This window comes from Rattus norvegicus, chromosome 1 (assembly GCF_036323735.1).
Source record: "Rattus norvegicus strain BN/NHsdMcwi chromosome 1, GRCr8, whole genome shotgun sequence".
Lineage (NCBI taxonomy): Eukaryota > Metazoa > Chordata > Mammalia > Rodentia > Muridae > Rattus > Rattus norvegicus.
The window spans coordinates 30,399,424-30,422,493 of record NC_086019.1 but is presented as its reverse complement, the minus strand read 5'-3'; the positions used below and the strand labels follow the sequence as shown (position 1 = coordinate 30,422,493).

Genomic DNA, 23,070 nt, shown 5'->3' with positions numbered 1-23,070 from the left:
TTCAGTCCTTCTTAAAAGGGGGAACAAAAATATTCATAGGAGGGAATATGGAGGCAAAGTTTGGAGCAGATACTGAAGGAAAGGTCATTTAGAGCCTGACCCACATGTGGCATACACACACACACACACACACACACACACACACACACACACACACACACACAGAGCCACCAAAACTAGATAAGACTGATGAAACTAAGAAGTGCACGCTGACAGGAGATGGATATAGATGTCTCCTTAGAGACACAGCCACAGCATGTCAAATACAGATGCAAATGCTAGCAGCAAACCATTGAACTGAGAACAGGACTCCTGTTGGAGGAATTAGAGAAAGGATTGAATGAGCTGCAGGGGTTCACAAGCCCATAAAAACAATGCCAAGCAACCAGAGCTCTCAGGGACTAAACCACTATTCAAAGAGTACATATGGACAGACCCTTAGCTCCAGCTGCTTATGTAGCAGAGGATGGCTTTGTTGGACACCAAAGGTAGGAAAAGCCCTTGGTCCTGCCAAGGTTGGACTCACAGTTAAAGGCAATGTTGGGGGGTGGGAATCGGGGGTGAATTGGGAGGTGAACAACCTTATAAAAGAAGGGGAGAGGGTGAGGGGACAGGATGTTTATGGACAGGAAACGGTGAATGGGAATAACATTTGAAATGTAAATAAAAAAATCCAATAAAAACATATTCAAAAGATGAGAGAGAGAGAGAGACTGAATGAGAGAGAAAGAAAGAAAGAAGAAGAAAGTAATTGATGGTGGAAGGGCCCAGCCCACCATAGGTGGCAATATTCCTGGGCTATTGGCCTTGGCTTCTATAAGATAGCAAACTGAGCAATCTATGAAAAGCAAGCAAGTAAGCAACACCCCTCCATGACTTCTGTAGCAACTCCTGTTTCCACCTCCCTGCATTGTTTGAGTTCCTGTCCTAAACAGTGATGTGGAAGTATAAGCTGAAACCCTTCCTCCCTGTTTCTTTGGTCATTGTGCTTTACCACAGCAATAGTAACCAAAACTGAGACAGAGCGCTTCCTCATTAAAATCATCATATTAGGTTAGCCTGTCTTACAGCTAAAATGAGCATAGGTCCTAGCATTTTCCTCATAGTCTTTTATAAGTTATGACCACTGGGAAGAGACATCTGTGAATGGGGTGGGTGATAAGGGGTAAATATCTTTAATCCCACATATTTTACCACATTTATCAAACCATAAATTCATCTGTTTTTCTTCATAAACTTTTGATTTTCTAATTTCTTGAAAACAGGGAAATTGAGGAGATGAATAAACATAACTTGACAGGCAGAAACATTTTTTCTGCTTCTTTTCTTTTCTTTTCTTTTCTTTTCTTGAAACTGTCTTATCCAGGAGAATTCTGACTGGAGAGTTACTTCTTAGTAATTATACCACTTTTGACTCCCAAAGTAACTGGTTTGAGCAATAAAATATGTGTCTGTAAGATCTGTCTTAGTTAGGGTTTCCATTACTATGAAGAGACTCTATGACAAAGGCAACTATTGCAATGAACACTTAATTGGGGCTGGCTTACAGATTCAGAGATTCAGTCCAGTATCATCAAGGCAGGAACATGGCAGCTTCCAGGCAGGCATGGTGCAGGAGGAGCTGAAATTTCTACATCTTGTTCCAAAGGCAAATAGGACAAGACTGTCTCAAGGGCAGCTAAGGCGGAGGTTCTCAAAGCCCATTCCAACAGTGACACACTTACTCCAACAAGTCCACACATCCTAATGCTGCCACTTGCTGGGCCAATCACATTCAAACCACCACAGCATTCAAAGCTCTCATGAGAATATCAGAAGATTAAGAGAAAGGAATCCTGCATGGCATACAGTCACCTTCTGGGGCCTGTGGGTCAAGATGTAGGATTCTCAGTTCCGTCTTCAGCACCGTGTCAGCCTGCAAGCTTCCATGCTTCCCATTGCAATGACAACCCTAAAACCGTAAGTCGGCCCCAAGTAAATGTTTTCTTTTATAAGAATTGCTGTGGTCATGACATCTCTTCACAGCAATAAAATCCTAATCAACACACTGACTTTTGTAAACAATGCACTCTCATCTGTCTTGTCGGCTTTCTCTCCTTGTTTGTTGCCTTCCGATGTATTAGACAAACACTCCACAAATCAAGCTGCATCTGAACCCCAGTATATAATTATTTCCTTTCAAACAAGTGTTTTCAAATAAGTCAAGTGTCAGGCACATACCTGAAATCCCAGCACACAGGAGACTGAGGCAGGAAGATCATGAATTTGAGCCTATCTTTAGAAACAGTGAAGCCCTCAAAGAAAACAAGCAAAATCACTATAGTTAGGAAAGTATCATAGGCAGATTGTGAATGCCCCATCCTCAGTATAGAAAGATTTCATATCTTAGTCATCCTCAGTTCACAAGTGGCTGAGAAATGATGGTAGCCAACTGGAACTGATCTATCCATCCTCCATGACCTTGGTGCCCACATCACTAGTGTCTATACAGAGCAGCCAGCTGGGAGATTAGTGCTTCCTGCCAAAACTTGAGAACAACAGGAAGGTGTGGGAACAAGAGCTCACCATTGGTAGGTGTGGGTTACACTGTTTATCTCTCCCCCTTGTTCTACAAAGGAGAACGAAACTTGCTCTTAAGAGAGAAAAAAAAAAGAACAGTTTTCATGATAAAACTAGGCTTTTACTGCTTCACTTTTCCAAACAAACAAGCAAACAAACAAAACATAATACACACTCATGACAATAAAATGAAAATCCCAAACCCATAATCCAAGGCTTCCATGCACACTTTTTTACATACTTTATTTTTGCCTCAAAAACTGGGATAACTGAACTGCTGTTTTATATTTCTTGCTCATGTTGTTAAAATGGCTTTTCTAAACTCACTTCCCCAGGTCTACATCATACCTGAATGAAGCAGTAAAATGAAGTGGTGACAGAACAAAGCTTCAGCATGGCAAGCCTCAGGATAACAGTTATCCAGTAAGTTAACCACTAAATCTCCTCAGCCTGTCTTTGAATAATGTTCTGTACCTCATGGAGTTGTGGACTGGACTGATGATACCTGTGAAGGTCTTTTCAGACAACAGTAGCACAACTATTTACTGCACTGAAAGGGAAAATGTTGGACAGCCCTCACAGAGCAAGCCTAAAATCCCAGCTATTTGATGGCTTAGGCAAAAGGATGATTTAATGCTTACTTGGGCTACAAAGTGAGTTCAAGGCCAGGCTAAGTGACATAATGAGACCTCAACTCAAAACAAAACAAAACAAAACAAAATCAAAAACAAAACAAACAAAAAAACCAAAAATCAAAAACCAAACCAAAACAAAAAGAACAAAAAAACTCAATAAACCAATAAAACAAAATAGGATTGTTACACAGAGGGAGAGTGTGTACCTAACATGTGTATGACCTTAGCTTCCATCTCCAGTAGTACATTAATAAAAACTCAAGGAAAATCATAGAGGGACTGTGGAAAGGTATTCAGGATAAGAAAATCTACTTCTTAATGCTGACATAGGTAGAAAGACTGTGATCCTAAGAATTGCTTCCTTCAAATGCATCTTGGTTATATGATATAGAGAAAGTAAACAGGTCATTTTTTCATCTATAGGACTTAGGGCGAGCAGAAATACTGGGGCAAATATTCCCAACACATCATAAACATCACAGCAATAAACTTGTAAAATATGTATGAAAAATGTAGTTTACATAGATGAAAAACACCAAATTTGACTAAATTTAATTTCTGTTGCATATTTGCATTTTTAGTTCATAAGTAGTTGATATAATAGTAAGAATCATAAATAAACATAACTAGTAAATTATAAATTTCAAAATATTTATTTTCCATATTGTTATCTTTCATGTCTTTCCTTAAGTGCTATAACAGAGGTCACTATAAAAAAGAAAAAACGAAGGAAGGAAAACATCTCACAAATAACATCTCTCTTGATTACATAGAATACATAGAATAACATCAGAAACAAAAAGGGAGACAGCAGACTGGAAATTAGGTCATAATTAAAAAAAATACTCTACAAAATTGAACAATAAAAATGAAATGGATTTTTTTCTCAATAGATACTACTTACCAAAGTTAAATTGCGATTAGATAAAGAATTTAAATATAATTCTTAAAGAAATAAAAGCAGTCATTAAAAATCTTCCAACCCAAAACAGCCCAGAACTACATGGTCTTAACTCAGAATTCTATCAAGATTTCAAAGAAGAGCTAATACTAATGCTCCAATTATTTCACAAAATACAATGAACATTGCCAAACTCATTTTTCAAGGCCACAGTCACCCTATACTGAAATCACACAAGTTTCAAAAAAGAAAGAGAACTACAGAATAATTTTCCTTATGAACATAGATGCAAATATTCAATAAAACACTAACAAACCAACCCAAGAACACATAAAAAAAAATCTTCCATGACCACATAAGCTTCATGCCAAAGATGCAAGGATGGTTCAACACTCAAAAATCAGTCAGTGTAATCCACCACGTAAACAAACTTAAAGAAAAAAAGAAAAATAACATATGATTATCTTACTAGGTGCAGTAAAAGTCTTTAACAAAATCCTACACACCTGCAGGGTAAAAGTATTGGAGAGAGTAGGTGTACAAGGAACACATATAAACATAATTAAGGTAATTTAGAGCAAACCTCTAGCCAACATCAACTTAAATGGACAGAACCTCAAACAATTCCACAAAAATCAAGAACAAGAAAAGGCTGTCAGCTCTTTCCATATCTATTCAATATAGTAATGGAACTGCTAACCGTAAGACACCTGAGAGAGATCAAGCAGATACAAGTTGGGAAGGAAGAAGTCAACATGTGCTGTTCACAGTTGATATGAGAGTATATATACATAAGAGACCCAGGAAATTCCACCAGGGAATTCCTACAGCTAATACACAGCTTTGGCAAAACAGCCGGATTAATTCAAAAAATAAGGGGTTGGAGATTTAGCTCAGTGGTAGAGCGCTTGCCTAGCAAGTGCAAGGCCCTGGGTTCGGTCCTCAGGTCTGAAAATAAAATAAAATAAAATAAAATAAAATAAAATAAAGTAAAATAAAATAAACGAAAGTCAATAGCCCGCCATAAACAAATGGCAAACAGATGGACAAAGAAATCAGGGAAACAACACTATTCACAATAGGCACAAATAATATAATACATTTTGTTGTAACTCTAACCAAGCAAATGAAGTATTTATATAATAAATATTTCAAGTCTCTGCAAAAACAAATTGAAGATATCAGAAGATGCAAAGATCTACCGTGTTCATGGATTGGTGGGATTGACACAGTAAAAGTAGCCATCCTTCCAAAAGCAATCTACAGATTCAACACAATCCCCATCAAATTTCCAACAAAATTCTTTAAAGACCTGAAAGGACAATAATTTCACATGGAAAAACACAAATTCAGGATGGCTAAAACAATACCATACGACAAAAGAATTTCCAGGGATATCACCATTCCTGAGTTCAAGATGTACTACAGAGTAATGGTAATAACAACCACAAGGTATTAGCATTAAAAACAACACATCGATCAATGAAATGAAATCAAAGACCCAGAAGTAAATCCACACACCTGTGGGCACCTGTTTGTTTGTTTGTTTGTTTGAAATAAGACAGAAATGCACACTGGAAAAAAGAAACCGTCTTCTGCAAATGGTGCTGGTCTAACTAGATGTGTGTATGTAGGAGAATGAGACTCTCCATTTATCACCCTACACAGAAGTCAAGTCCAAGAGAATCAAAGACTTTAACATGAAACCAATCTACATTATTCTAAAAGCTTTGTTTTAACTTCCCTATCAGGGTGGCTGTGTCTATTAGAGAGAACAAAACAAATCAAAACAAAACTACACTTCTGCAATGAGTGCTTTCCCCAGGAAGCAGCCAGCAAACTGAACTATAGCCTTATTATTGCCTTATATTCTGGTTGTTCAGAATCATCTCCACCCGTAAATCTATGGGTGTGTCAAAAACTTCTCTCAACCCACACTTTACCCCAGTTGTGAAACTTTTCCTCTGGAAAGATGAAGAAACTTGTATTTGCCCTAGATAGAACATGAACGACAGATTAACGAGCTGAGTGAACCGATGAGCTTGTGGGGGTTGTTAACAGGAATATGGACATAAGTTGTTTACACGAGCATTGGTGGTTTGAAGGCTGCCCTATCACTGAAGAGCCACTCCAAGTTACTCAAGTGATCACTGAAAGGTTGCATCTGTGCAGCTTTCTGCTTGGCTTGAAGGGTGCTCAGCTTGGCTGGTCAAATCTACATGGTGGGTCAGTCTCACAGGCAATTCAGCTACCATGCAGTTTAGGAGCAAAAAGATTAGGGTGGGAAAGGCGCCATGCTTGTCTTCCCATGGAGAAGAATCGGTGGAAGAGAGAACTGTTACTGGTACATCTTTCTAGGGCTTTAACCATCTCTAGGAGACAAAAGACAAAGAGGTTGGACTCTATGGTGCAAAGCTCCTTATTGACAAATCTCGGTTGATGACATTCAGTTCCAAGTCCTGCAGACATGACTATCTCTACAATGAGCCTACATTAGGCAAAATGTTGCCTTAAAAAAACTTTCAAAAACATTCACTGGAACAAGAAAGAATATCAACACACACAGTGCTTTTACATGTTTGAATCATCTGACATATATTGGGTGACCTAAGAATGTCTAGAGAAATACATATTGAATCCATAATCACATAAATTGTTATTTAATCATGCTATTTAGTTATATGAAGGAAGGAAAAATATGGGGTGGTGAGGGTGTATGAAGGGAAATGTTGCCTAATTTAAAGTGTAAGGGAAAGTTCCCCTGAGAAAACATTAGTTGAAAGGTAGTTGTGAAGGAGTGAGATAAGTGCATGCGTGGAGAAATCATCCATTGGTAAGAGATTACAAGGCCAGCCTCCGTATTACTTGATAAACTAAGAACTAAAACTGGGCCAGTGTGACTTGAGGTGATCAAAGCAATAGCTATAGAAAGTAGGGTTAAGGGGAGTCAACGCTGCAGGAATCGATCAGTCTGAAATCCTAGTCCATTGCTGACTATCTTGCCTGGAGTCAGGGTCTAATTGTTTTATTCCCCAAACTGCCCGCATTTTCCTCTCACTACAAACTCAGTAAGACTGACGGATATACAATATTTCACTGTGAGAGGAAGGAAGCTCTTACTGGGTTATGTGACAAAGAGATTAGGTAAAGAAAGTAGTATTTGCTATGTCAGCTTACAGAGCCACCCATGATGACAGCACAATTTTTCTGGTGACAACTGCAATACGCAGAGTGTGTTTCAGCATAGCTAACACCTGTACTGTGAGTGGCAGCATTTGCGCAGACAGACTTTCCAGTTGTTCCTGTCATGTCAGTGATACTAGTTACACATTTTGCATCCATATCCTTCTCAACATGCCCTAGAAGCTGAAAAATTCTGATCCAATATAATCATCACTGATTTACAATGTCTATTACAGATTTTGGTGTTTAGTCTTTGGTACATATTAAGATACACATACAAGCCATTAAAAAATCTATATTTTTTTCAACAGCACATTATGAATAATGAGAATTTTAAAGTAAATTTGCAAGTTATGCTTTAAAGGTTAAAAACAAAAATGAAAACGAACAAACAAAAAACCCAGCAAAATCTTTCATATGACTCCATGGTGACTGGCTTCCTTTGGCTTGGTGTGTGTGGGTCTAGTAAGGGAGCTGAGATAAAAACCATAGCCTCCTAACCCTTTTCAATGGCAAAGCAAATGTCCAGTTACTGTGCAGAAATGAAAGACACATTGAAGGCAATACATAGAAACAGAAAAGTCACAGAATGAGATCTGAAAGCTAATCTCCAGTGGGTGAATAGAAGCAAGTTTAGGAAAAAGAATTTAAAAAAGAAATTTACCAAATGTCAACACTACAAACAAATATTGTCATATTTTGATATAAATAATTTTGTTGAGAAAGAAATGTAGAGTGAGTGAGAGAGAGAGAGAGAGTGTGTGTGTGTGTGTGTGTGTGTATTAGAGAGAGAGAGAGAGAGAGAGAGAGAGAGAGAGAGAGAGAGAGAGAGAGAGGCAAGACCTGATAACCTTGTTTTAGAAGGTGGAACAGGCCATCAGAGTCATGCAGGACTATTTCCTAAGAAACAGCACAATTCTTGAGATCAGTTCACAGTGAGCTAGTTTGGACTTGCTACAGTTCTCTTTGCTTTTTCACCACACTGGATTATATACCTAGAAATTGTCTATTTTCATTCTGTGTGGCATTCCATGGCTTTCAGCCAGGTATCAGACTATCTGAAGGTCCTCCTGACACAGAAATAAATCTCATTTTGGTTAAAGAGAGAAATTATAATTCTTCTAGTACTTCCCCTATATCATGTTTTTATCTAAATATAAAAGAACTCTGATGACCCTGATTAACTAGTGAGTTGCCAGCTAAAACTAGTAGACTACATGCAAAGACCTTTAAGGTAGTCAGAGTGCTAAGACCTCAAGGTGAGAGAGCATACGTGATAGAGTTAAGGGAAATTCTTCTGATGGCCCCATGCCATGTCTTCATGCCTTGAAACAACATGGCAGGCAAGGCATAAATGTCCTAGACAGTTCTTCTGTTTCATCATGTCACTTATCACAGACATAAAAATAGAAAAATTATTTATTAAAATTTTTATAAGCCAGAAACTTTGAGTACGAAACCTGAGCCTTCGTCTGAGGAGGACAGGTATGGCTTTGTCATTTGCCCATATGTGAGTAATGTAGTAACATGCTTGGTATATACAGGAAGTTACAACAAATAAGCAATTTGAGCTACTACAAATGTTTCACTTAAGTCCTGGATCATATTTAAAAGGAGCTCAAGCATCCAGACATGAAGAGAACTTGGAAGCCAAGCATGGTAATAGCAAACTATAAAACCAGCACTCCAGTCCAGCTAAGCCTTGCTACATACATTCTAAATCAACCCGGAGTAGAGTGAAGCCTTGTCTCAAAAAAAAAGTGATGACGTTTATGTTGATGTTGTTGTTGTCGTTGTTGATGATGATGATGATGAGGAGGAGGAGGAGGAGGGGAAGGGTGGGGAGGAGGAGAAGGAGGTGGCAGAGGAGGAGGTTGGCTATTATTTATCTACACTGTCCACCCTTGATATTTCATAGATAGGGCCCTAGGCTCTGCCAGAGGTGAACACTCATGGGTAATAACATTATATCAAAAAACAAGAGCATGAGTGGGTTGTTTGTATCTAGGGTATATTTTTCTTACAATAGTGTTGTGACACTTCTATCTCTTTGGCTTACAGCCACTCAACACAGCACTTAATCTGCCAGTTATTCTGTACACAAGGGTTTTTTGTCCATTATTCTTTTTACCCCCCCTAATTTTATTATTTGCTTATTCATTTTACATCCTGCTCACTGCCCCCTCCAGGTCACCTCCAGCCACAATCCTTCCCACACACCCTCCTCCTCTGAGTGGTGGTGGTGGATGGCGGGGGGTGTGGTGAGGGGGGAAGTAAGCCCCTACATTGTCACTTCAAGTCTCTATGATGCTAAGCACTTCCTCTCCCACTGAGGTCAGACAAGGCAACCCAGCCAGAAGAACATATCCCACATACAGGCAACAGCTTTTAGGATCACCCTTATTCCAGCTGTTAGGGGCGCACATGAAGACCAAGCTGTCAGATGACTCTTGCTCTGTCAAGTTGACAGCTCAAGCTAACTAGGATAGGTAGCAAGTCACCATTAGCTAATAACAAAAGAGCTTTTGCCATTGTTTAACATTGCAGACTGGTCTACTGTAATGTCAGTCAGTAAATGAGCAGGACACCACCATTTACATTTGCTCATTTCATTATTTCATTGATACTCTTCCTCTTCATACATCTCGAGTGCTGGGAACCACAACCAGGCTTCAAGCACACTAGGTGAGTGGGTGTAGCACCAGATAACTGTGTAACAGCATCAGTGGTATCCTTACGTTTTAAAATATTAATTTTACATGTATTCCTGATCTAGAAATTCAGAGGTTACTCATGGTTCTAGAGTGTTATGCCCTCAGGTATACTCATCTTTGCATTTTTTAATCTTTGAAACTAGTGCTGTGGGTTTAAAGGCGAATAATGAATTTTGGCCATTGTGTGTATAACAAAAGTTGCAATGTGGAGGAAAGTAAAAAGACTTACACACTTTAAGGACATTTCCCAGCAGTTCTAGATGTCATTTCTTTTTAAGTTCTAAGTGTTGGACTGAAGGGCAAAATAGTTGAATCTTATTTACATATTATTATTATTTTATATTTATTATTATTACTACTATAAAAATTATTTTGGCAATGGAATTATAAATCCAGCAACTTAGGTTATTAGATAACATTCTGAAAAATATGAATAAATGTTGAAAATTAATTAGCTGCCCTTATTTTTTAACAATGTGGCTTTTAAAAATTGGGATAATTTGATATACTTTAAGTATTTTACTTGAAACAGAGAGGTGTATCATAACTATATCACATGTACTTTTTAGTATATCTCTAGACATTATTATAAATATCAGTATTTCCATAGTCAATATTTTCCATGAATGATGGAAACACATTTTTATGAGGGGGAAGCATGCCATTGATAATGTAATTGTAATTACAATGTACACTGTAAAAGTTCTAAAAGAGTTTCATCATTAACAAATGGCATTTATCCAATATCTGACAAGCTTTGCTTTGTGTTCAGGTTCTGATACAATTTACTGTTGTATCTTTATTGTAATCACCAAGATACACATTTCTTCTCTATGGGCATTCTGCCTAGAAAATACTGCAAATTGCCTATAAATCATGAGATAAGAAGGTATCCTGGCTTCCTCCCTCCCTCTCCAATAAAAGCCTGGTCACACCCTTGGTTCCCAGTTTGGCACCATGGCTGTCCTGACTTCCTGGGTCTGGGTACTGGCTGGCTGCTTCTCTGCAGCTGTAGCAGAGATTTCTAATGTCATATCGCTGTATCCTCCTTTATGGGAAGACAGCCCTGAGCAGATTAAGTGACTACAGGATGGAGGATTGGAAGTACGTAATTAACCCTTGGGTACTCACTGACAGGATGGGGATGTACAGAATCCTACTGAATGAGACAGCCACGAATTCTGAAAGATATGGTCCGGAAAATGAACAAAGTTTCCTGTGGGGATTGCCTACGATGCTTGACTGGCAGTATGAAACAGGTAAGAAAGACACATTCTTCTATATACCAATGTAATCCTGCTGTATTAGGAAAACATGTTTCTCCCTATCTTATACTACTTATCGTTTAGTTTTATGTCAACTTGGCACAGGCAGCTCTCATCTGAGAGGAGGGAATTTCAGTTGAGAAAATGCTTTTCTAAGATCAACCAGTTGGCAATTTTGTAGGTCACTCTCTTAATTAGATTGATGTGACCAAGCCCAGCTCACTATGGATGTGTGTTCCTGATTTCTATAAGAAATAAGGCTGAACAATCAATGAGGAACAAGCCTGCACTCTTCTAAGTTTTCTGTGTCAGCTCCTGCCTCCAGGTTCTAGTCTGATTTGAGCTCCTCTCTTGGTGTTCCTCAATGCACTGTGATCAGGGTAAGTAAGCTAAACCTTTCCTTTCCAAGTTGCTTTGATCATGGTGTTTCATCACCCCCCATAGTAACTGTAATGAACTGCTAACTATACATTCCGTCCTGTCCCTAGGAACAGACCAGGGATATTCATTAGAAACATGAAGTGATTATGTTGACCTTTCTGACAGTCTTAATTGAAATTGCCGGATCATAAGCATGAAATTACAAATGAGTTGTTCTTTGTTAATAGTGATCTGAGCCAAGGGTTGCTGCTTCTTGGAAATCCAATCCTTTCCAGTGTATACACATGGGAGACATTTTGGGAGCATCACATTTATGTATGAAAAGATAGTTCCTTCTGGCTAACAGATGCCCAATCTACTCTTACTAATTACTCAGCAAGTAAGAAAATGGAAGGGAGAGGAGGAGAGTTGTGTCAGGTTTGTAGAAGAATGAAGATCACTTTCTGATGTTCTGATGCTTATGTAATAGTCAATGTGTAAAAATACTTCTGATAATTGCTCTTACTTTAGATAGTAGTCTCACGTGTACTGAATACTGTTATCTCCACTTAACAAGAGGGTAAAATGAAAACCAACCAACCAACCAAACAAACCAAGGCACATGTACTAATGTAACTTAGAAAACGTAGTCCAAGGTTTTAATTTGACTTTTACCCCGTTTTTTTCCTTTGTTCAATTGTTGCTACAATGATTTTTATTAGGAGGCAGCGAAGGCAGTAAAATATAAAGTTATATAACTAAAACAACTTGTAACCTATAAACTAAAAGTCAAAATTTTGATGTTGCTGAAGAATAGAAAATAATTTGATTGTGACTAGAGAAATATAAGAAAATGATGGTAAGTAAAATATAAGTAATTTGGAGTATTTTGTACCTATAACTTAAATGCAGGTATGTAGGTTGATGTCATTAGGCAGGTGAAGGCAGGTACAAGCTAGACAAATGCCTGTTACTGGATGAGAGGAAGGATGGGCGGGAGGAAAGTTTTAGAGAGGAGGAGACCGGAGGGAGAAGAGAGAGGAGCAGTTGAGAGAACACGGAGGTAGATATTAAGATTTCTCTCTGCACATTTACAGGTTGTTATGAATATTCCTAAGGGATGGATATGTACAGGATTTTGTGTTTCTAGCTGAGCAAACTGTATGTTATCTAGATGGGCAAGTATATATTATCAATTGGATTGGAGGTTATTGTGTTGTGTGTTTTTTCATGTGGCGATTTAATTGAATTCAAGAGAGTGTATGGTGGGCTGCCATGGAATTGGGATGTGTATGTCTGTCATGGTGGTACCCTGCCTTGGGAACCAGTTGGGTAGAGATTGTTACCGAGCTCTTCGAGCAGCCATTGTCAGTGTGATATGGGATGGAGCCTAGCTGGTGAGACGCTTTGTTGACTGAGATAAAAATATTCCACAGATGCCCTGTGGCCCTACAGTGCTGGCTCTTGTGAGGGATAAAAGAAGCTTTAATTAACTTTACCCCAACACAGGCATGTAACAATTTTGAAGGTGTATGATAAACAAATACACCTGTGCCTTCTCTGTCCTCTAGGTAGATTAGCTGATCCCACTGGAATGACAGACTGCGGCAACAAACCTGAAGCCAGTCTATGTATCTCTGTGGACAGCTGGTGGGCTGGTAGGTTCCTTTTAATAGCCAAATCTTACCTTTACCTCAAAGAATACATTTAGCCTGTGTTTTAGAGGAAGGGACAAAATGAAAACAGCACTGCTCCGTTTTCAAATGAATTCACTTTATCATATACCAGTGGCCTAGATGACATGTGGCAGAGTTGATCAGTCAAATAGAACATAATAATTTTTAAGGATGTTGTCAGACTGTTTCCAGAGCTGAATCAAGGAACTGCAGAGGTCAAGGTCTCTAGGGACCAGCATGGTTGGTAGCAATGTAGAAGCTTTGAAACATGATGTAGGTTGATGTCTTTTTGCAGGTGAGGGCTGGCCCAGGATAGGGCAAGGCCCATGACTGAACAGTGAGAAAACGGGTGGGGGGTAGAGTTTTTGTAAGGGGAGAGGGAGGAGAAAGAAAGGGAGAAGAACCAAGATGTAGGCAGAGAAGGAAGACCCAGATCTGTGTGGCCTTAAATGGCCATGATTAGTTATGAATATTTCTTAAGGGGTGGATTTTTATAGGTCAATTTATCTTATCTAGGTGGGCGGTTTATATCACTATCAATTGGCTCTGAGTTTATTGTGCAGATATTTTGTGGGGTTTGAATTTACTGTTATAAATCTGATTGCTAAATTACAAGCATCTGGAGTTTTGATTTGTTCGGGCTGGTATGGGTTATGACAGTGACGGTATGGGGCAGTTGCAGGGAATGTGATCAGAGGAAGCGGCAGAGTCAGCCAGGAGAGGACGGCCATGACATGTAGCTAGAAACAGGGGTGGAGAGACCACTGGGGACAGCATGTCCTAGTGCTCCAGAACCGGCTGCCACTGAGATGGATATACCCTGCTAATGCCATATGGCTCAAGGATGCCCGGTAGCAAGGGTCAGTGAGTATTTTTAATATTTACCACAACAACCTGATATAGAGATAACAATGCTTTTCTTTTTGGCTCAGAACAAAGATTCTGAATACTGAAGCTCACAAACATGCCAGACTAACATTATACTTTGGCCAATCTATAACTAGGGCTTTAGTTATTCAATATTAAAAACAATTTGAATATATTTTCTAATTCATTCTATGTTTGGTTTGAAATTAATGAACACAGAAAGTTATTAGAATAGTTTGCAAATGATTATAAAAGACACTGTTAAATTTTAATTTCTTGGACTGACTCACAAATAGTATGAACCACAGAATATTTTCCCTAATTTGAGTCATTCTTTTCAAAATGCATAAACAGACTTGCCAACAGCTCTGGATTTTCAATTTAGTTTGATTGGCTTAGTAATTTTAAGTGTTAAGAATCAGTATAAGTCAATTATCTCTCTAAATTAAGATGCTTAAATCTGCAGCACTTGTGCCTCTATAACTGGGAAGCTCTGAGAAGACTATTCAGTTTCCAGTCAAAAGTTCTTGCTTTAGCAAAACAGAATAAAAGTACTTAGTGATATTATGCATAAAAATTAGACTAAGTTGCAAAACATAAAATATTCATTTTCCAAATTTATAATTGTGTTTGATTATTATAGAAAAATTAATATCAACAATACAATTTCACTAAGAACTTCTGAACCATTCTGTGAACTATTGGATAGTTTTTGTTTATTTAATTAATGCTGTGAAATAAAATTATTATGCAACCATTAAAATTACCTTTCTCAAAATATGATAATATGATGCTTCAGTATGGATATGTATGTACCCAGGATTATAGGTCTATTAAACTATAACTTGATTTTCCTCAATAAATTGGAGTTGATAATTTTATAAGCATTTGGAATCTGTGAGTGATCCTTAATGACTTAATGATTCATCAAAACCTGCTCTGTGTTTTGTCACTGGTTTTGAGTCTAACCAGCGTCTTGTTTTTACAGATGTAAATTATTATCTGAGTGTGTTACCTTTCCTTGCTGCTGTTGATTCTGGAATAATGGGGCTATCACCAAACCAATTCACGATCTTGCCACCACCCAAGGATCAGATGAGGTTTTGTTACAATGTTTCTGGCTGTCGATCTGCCTTCCCTGAAACAATGGACATGTGGAAAGACTTTTTCCAGGTTCTTGGTTTAAGTTTTATACTACACTGCTCAGACATGCCTAGAGAATGCTCTTTGTGAAAGTTCCACGTGATTGTTTTTTATGCATTGTATACGTTCCTTAATATTAAAATGTAAATTGTAAGGGTTTTATTTTTACTCATTAGTGATGTAAAGTACAGTATATGCCAGGGAACCCACCCCCATTCTAATACAGTCCTAACACAAAATTTATCTGTTCTTAATGCAAGTGAAAAAAAAAATACCACAAATGGCAATAGGTCTTTCAAGTAGAAACATGGCACTTTGCAGATACTTCAGGCTTATTTCAATTTATTGCTATGCTATACTAGAAAGTACTAGTTTTTTCTTTTGCTGTTAAGCACTAGATATGACATGTCAAAACATCATTCTTGGTCATGCTGATGATTCCTCATATCTGTGAGTCTGGGAGAATTGCAGGGAGAGTTGCCCACATAGCACTTATTTTCTCTATTTTTCAGTACATGCAGTTGCCTTCTAGTGACTCTGACAGCCTCCTGAAGAAGTTATGTGATGCCCATACCTCATCCTTGGAGTATCCCATCCATGCCTTTGTAGACAGGTAAGAAAGAATTTTGTCTCTGCTTTAGTTTGATTTTTTTCCCATTGATTTAATAGAAAATCTCAAGCAAAAGCAACTTAGGAAAGAATGTGTTTGTTTCAGCTTATAAATTATAGTCCACCATCAAGGAAAGGCAGGGCAGGAGGTCAAGCAAGAACCTGGAGGCAGGAGCCAGAGAAGAGACAATGGAGGGATACTGTTTAACTGGCTCTCTTCTTTTTGTTCAGCTAACTTTCTAATACAGCTCAAGGCTACCTGTTTAGGGATAGGACTGCCTAGAGTGGATTGGATCCACCTGCATGAATTCACAATCATAGAAACACTTCACAGGCCAATCTGATGGACACAATTCCCAAAGAAAAATTCCATTTTCCCCATTATCTAGGTTGGTTGTCAAGTTGACCAAGCATAGCCTTTCTCGTTTTTTATTTTCCTTTGGAACAATCACAGCTTTTAATCTTAATAATAAAGGGCAAGGGTAGTCACTGGTGACTAGGATGGTGAAGGAGAGATTTCGAATGTATTTTTGTTGGGAAGAGGAAAAACACTATTGTGAATACAGGGACTCAGATGCGGTGGGGGGAGCAGAAATGGAGCCTATAAAGATGCTCCAGATTCAGACTCCAGAGACCAGTATTAGAGTTCAGATAAAAACTGATTGTTTAGTACATAAGCTTATATGGAGTTATTTTGCCAATTTGGGTATGTTTATGTATTCAAGTGCAAATAAGAGTACAACCTATGTTGTGTAGCAGAATCTGACCAGCCTGTTCAGGAACCTGTAGGGCAAATTCCTATGGAGATTTCTGAGAAGACTGGGAAGCAGCCACTGCCCTAGCCTTGGGTCCTTTATGTTGTCTCACTGTAATGCTGTGATTTATGTTAGATCATAAAAGTAGTTAAACACTCTTCAAGGAGTCGCAGAAGCTTGTGCACCTCACTTTCTGTCCAACTTCTTCCTCCACCAGGTTTATCTCCACAAACCCCACACAATATCTGAGAAACAACTGGGGACATAGCTCAGTTAACTCAACTGCTTGAGCCCCTGCCCTGGCTTTCCTTCTATGCAAGCATGGAGACCTGGTTTGGTTTCTAGAACTCATGTGAGAGGCCAGCATCATGGTATGTATTTATCGTACACTGTGCTAGGGAGGTGAAAACTAGTGGATCCCTGCAACTCACTGACTAGCCTAGCCTTATGGCGTGTACACTCACTGGGAGACCCCGTTCAAAGGAAAAACACATGTGGACCACACCTGCATACATACTTCCCACCCACACATGCAGACACACACACACACACACACACACACACACACACACACACACACACACACACACACACACACACGTGAATGTACTCAAACACATACATAAAGTATGAGATGAGAGAATTAAATTACCTGGTGAATAGTGGTAGACAAATTGCGATTTTTGTTACTGACTACTTTCCCACATTTAGAGAATTTTAACATTTCAAGCAGTGGGTACCTTGCTGACCTGAAATCATGGACAGTCAAGAGTTTAGAGCCTGCTTGTAAATCCCATAATGCATGTGGTATCAGTGGTCTCATCATACCTTATCATGAGTTTTCCTTCCTTATATACGATCCTGACTTTAAAAAAAATCATTTGGTGGTTTGATATGTTCAATAATTTTATATGCCCAGTGTTGTAAAAATATAAAAAGTAAAAAAAATATTGTTGTCTTTTACCTCACTAGGTCTGCACCACGGTGCCCCAAGATATCTGCTAGATATCTTGGCAGAAACATATCCCAACTCCGCAGCGGTCCAGTGTCTCTTGCCCCCACACACTTTCCTACACTCATACTGTCACATAAAAGAACACACAACACAATAACCTTTGACCCAAATGGTAAGATATAATTGCCCACTTAAACATACAAAGCCCGGTACCATCCATCCCTTAGGAACATTAATAACAACCTGTAAAAACACAAAATCTTTCTCCCAAAATACTGTGTTCCTTAGTCTGAAAGCAGAAAAGTTTGTATCTTGCACTCTTTCCCAGAGTAATAATATAACCATAAAACTCAAAGTCACACCCATCATGAAGACTAAAGAATTTTTTAAAAAGGAAGTAAGCTAAACAATGAGCCTGATAGGCTTTTGTACTCTGTGATGTCAGGAACTGAACCCAAAATTCCCGTGGAGCCCACGTTAAGAGAATCTGAGCTTCCTGTTGTGGCAAATATCAAAAGTAACACAAACCCTCACTAGCCGGCATCAACAAGCCATATGGCCTTTAGTGGGGTAATTCATAAAACAAACCAAATACCTTCTATCGATTCCAATATCAATAAGCAACAAATTAAACCAGGACTTTTGCCCAAAATATCTCAATCTGTTAAGCTCTCTACCCAGAGCCACAGATTTTTACTTAACCTTAACAACTTCTATAATATATGTCTGCATTCACTCTGCCTGGTGTTACAGACATTTATCACAACTCTACTTGGAGTTAGTGTCCAATTTTTCCCTATCTAAGTTCTGAACTGTGGATGAAAATCCCCACCTGATTCAGGTAATCTCTTTACTCTCTTCTTTCTAAAAACAAACTTAATTGCCTTTTAATAATACCTGTCATTAAGAAGTAGCTTGTCTAACTAGGATTTCAACCCAAAATTCCCATGGAGCCCACGTTAAAAAGAATATGAGTATCCAGAAAGACTTTCTAAACAACTTTCTTTAAAAAGCAGCTTTAATCTCTAACTCTCTGAGCTGCCATTACTTATCACACAGCAGGGGACCTACAGCCTGCCAGCCCAGGCAGCGTCCCGTTTCTTTGTTTGAATTCTCGCTCTGGAGATATCACATGACTTAACATGGCGCCGGCCTCCTCTTAACTTAGAAAATGAAAACTTTCTCTCAACTCTTAGAATTACTACTGTATTCTTTCTTGCCCATCACATTGGGTGCCATCTGTTGTTGTAAAAATATAAAAAATAAAAAAACCATATTGTCTTTTGCCTCGCTAGTCCCGGCACCTCAGTGCCCCAAGATATCTGGGGAACGTAGCAACAGAAATCAAGGTCACAAGGCATCATCAGAACCCAGTTCCCTCACAACCAGCAAGCCCTGGGTACCCCAACACAATGGAAAAGCAAGATTTTTATTTGCTTTTTAACTCATGATGATGTTAGAGGACTTTAAGAAGGACATAAATAACTCTCTTAAAGAAATTCAGGACAACGCACGTAAACAGGAAGAAACACAAAAATCACTTAAAGGACTAAAGGAAAACGCAAACAGGTGAAGGAATTGAACAAAACCATGTAGGATCTAAAAATAAAAATAGAAACATTAAAGAAATCACAAAGGGAGAGAGCCCTGGAGATAGAGAACCTAAGAAAAAGATTGGGAGTCATAGACACAAACATTACCAACAGAATACAAGAGATAGAAGAGAGAATCTCAGGGCAGAAGGTAAGATAGGAGATATTGACACAACCATCAAAGAAAATGCAAACTGCAAAAATCTCCTCACCCAAAATATTCAGGAAATCCAGGTAACAATGAGAAGATGAAACCTAAGGATAATAGATATAGAAGAGAGTGAAGACTCCCAACTTAAAGGGACAGTAAATATCCTCAACAAAATTACAGAAGAAAACTTCCCTAACCTAAAGAAAGAGATGCACATAAACAAGAAGCATACAGAACTTCAAATAGATTGGACCAGAATCCAATCACATAATAGTCAAAACACCAAATGCACAAACAAAGAAAGAATATTAAAAGCAGTAAGCGGAAAAGGTCAAGTAACATATAAAGGCATAACTATCAGAATTACACCAGACTTCTCACCAGAGACTATGAAAGCCAGAAGATCCTGGGCAAATGTCATACAGACCCTAAGAGAACACAAATGCCAACCCAGGATACTATATCCAGCAAAACTTTCAATTACCATAGACGGAGAAACCAAGATATTCCATGACAAAACCAAATTTATACAATGTCTTTCCACAAATCCAGACCTACAAAGGATAACAGATGGAAAACTCCAACACAAGGAGAAAAACTATATCCTAGAAAAAGCAAGAAAGTAATCTAATTTCAACTACCCAAAAGAAGATGGCCACACAAATATAATTCCACCTCTAACAACAAAAACAACCGGAAACAACAATCATTGGTCCCTAACATCTCTCAAAATCAATGGACTCCATTCGCCAATAAAAAGACATAAACTAACAGACTGGATACATGAAGGGGACCCAGCATTTTCCTGCATACAGGAAACACACCTCAGAGAAAAAGACAGACACTACCTCAGAGTAAAAGCCTGGGAAAATAACTTTCCAAACAAATGGTCCTAAGAAATAAACTAGAGTAGCCATTCTAATATAGAATAAAATCGACTTTCAACCAAGAGTAATCAAAAAAGTTAAGGAAAGACAGTTCGTATTCATTAAAGGAAAAATCCAATGAGATGAACTCTCAATCTTGAATGTCTATGCTCCAAATTCAAGGGAATGAGAAACCTTACTAAAGCTCAAAGCACACAGCAAATATCACACAATAATAGTGGGAGACTTCAACACCCCACTCTCATCAATGGATAGATCATAGAAACAGAATCTAAACATAGACACAGAGAAACTAAGGGAAGTTATGAACCAAATGGATTTAACAGATATCTATAGAACATTTCATCCTGAAACTAAAGAATATACCTTCTTTTCAGCATGTCATGGTACCTTCTCCAAAACTGACCATATAATTGGTCACAAAACAGGTGTCAATAGATACAAGAAGATTGAAATAATCCCATGTGTCCTATCAGATCACCACGGAATAAGGACGGTATTCAACAATACTAAAAACCACAGAAAGCCCACATACAAATGAAAGCTGAACAACCCTCTACTCAATGATAATTTGGTCAAGAAAGCAATAGAGACATTAAAGAATTTTTTAGAATTTAGTGACAATGAAGGCATAACATATCCAAACTCATGTGCCACAATGAAAGGAGTGCTAAGAGGAAAACTCCTAGCTTTGAGTGCCTCCAAAAAGAAATAGGAGAGAGCATGCACTAGCAGCTTGACAGCACACCTAAAAGATCTAGAACAAAAAGAAGCAAATACATGCAAGAGGAGTAGACAACAGGAAATAATCAAACTCAGGACTGAAATCAACCAACTAGAAACAAAAAGGACTATACAAAGAATCAACAAAACCAGAAGCTGGTTCTTTGGGAAAATCAACGGGATAGATAAACCCTTAGCCAGACTAAGCAGAGGGCACAGAGACAGTATCCAAATTAACAAAATCAGGAATGAAAAGAAACACATAACAACAGACACTGAGGAAATTCAAAAATTCATCAGATCCTACTACAAAAGGCTATATTCAACAAAACTGGAAAATTTGAATGAAGTGGACAATTTTCTAGACAGATACCAGGCACCAAAGTTAAATCAGGATCAGATAAACTGTCCAAACAGTCCCATAACTCCTAAAGATATAGAAGTCATTAAAAGTCTCCCAACCAAAAAAAAAAAATGCCCAGGACCAGATGAGTTTAGTGGCAAATTCTATCAGACCTTCATAGAAGACCTGATAACAATACTGTCCAAACTATTCCACAAAATAGAAACAGAAGGAGCGCTACCCAATTCCTTCTATGAAGCCACAACTGCACTTATACCTAAGCCTCACAAAGACCCCCAACAAAGAAAGAGAACTTCAGACCAATAAAATTCTTGCAAACTGAATCCAAGAACACATCAAAACAATCATCCATCATGATCACGGACGATTTACCAGGAAAGAAAAGATGATTCAATATATGGAAATCCATCAACATACTCCACTATATAAACAAACTCAAAAAAAAAACCAAAAAACAAAAAACACATGATCATCTCATTAGATGCTGAGAAAGCATTTGACAAAATTCAACACGCCTTAATGTTAAAAGTCCTGGAAAGATCAGGAATTCAAGGCACATACCTAAACACAGTAAAAGCCATATACAACAAACCAGTAGCTAACATTAAACTAAATGGAGAGAAACTTGAAGCAATCCCACTAAAATCGGACTAGACAACGCTGCCCCATCTCTCCCTACCTATTCAACATAGTACTTGAAGTCCTAGCCAGATCGACCAGACAACAAAAGGAGTTCAAAGGGATACAGTTGGAAAAGAAGAAGTCAAATTATGACTATTTGCAGATGATATAATAGTATACTAAAGTGACTCCAAACATTCCACCAGAGAACCCTTAAACCTGATAAACAACTTCAGCAAAGTGGCTGAATACAAAATTAAATCAAACAAGTAAGTGGCCTTCCTCTACTCAAAGGACCAACAGGCTGGGAAAGAAATTAAGGAAATGACACCCTTCACAATTGTCATAAGTAATATGAAATACCTCTGTATGACTCTAACCAAGCAAGTGAAAGGTCTATATGATGAGTATTTCAAGTCTCTGAAGAAAGAAATTGAATAAGATCTCAGAAAGTGGAAAGGCCTCCACTGCTCATCGATTGGCAGGGGTTAATACTGTGAAAATGTGTCGATTCCAGCACTGACAAGGCACCATGAAGGATTTACCTTATGTCCTTGGGTACTTCCCGCCCTAAGCTTCAGTTCCTGCTTCAGAGCTTTTAATGCTGTATACTCCTCTCAATAAACAGACCTTGACAAGGACACTGCTTGGTCTTGCTCCTCTTTCTCACCCGTTTTTCCACAGGTACGGGTCCTCCTCAACCTCCACGAATAATTGAGTCCCTGCTGGTGGGGGCACCTAGGCAGAAGTATGCCTAATTGTAAGGTGCCATAGACACTCAGAGAGTTCCTTGGCATCCAAATTTTAAAACTGAAAATTAAAAGAACATTATTTAAATAACTGTATAGCATACAGGGATATAACTCCCCCTTTTATTTATTAAGGCACTGTCTATAAATCCTTGAGGATTAATACTATTATGTGATGCAGGAAGAAATTGAGGACACTGAGGACGTTATTTATAATTTGACTTGAATACCAAATTATTGTCTCCAGCATTATTGTTCTGGTGATATAAAGAATAAGATTGTTTGGCTAATCGTTTCTATGTAAGACCTATTATCTGCCTCATTGCCCTCCCTCGCTAAGGGGTCCATCCAGGCAATCTAG

General features: G+C 38.3%; 1 pseudogene; it reads left to right on the top strand.

Moving 5' to 3' along the window:
• The first annotated feature begins 9,872 nt into the window (after positions 1-9,872).
• Leg1-ps1 (liver enriched gene 1, pseudogene 1) lies at positions 9,873-22,678 on the top strand (annotated as a pseudogene).
• The last annotated feature ends 392 nt before the right edge of the window (positions 22,679-23,070 follow it).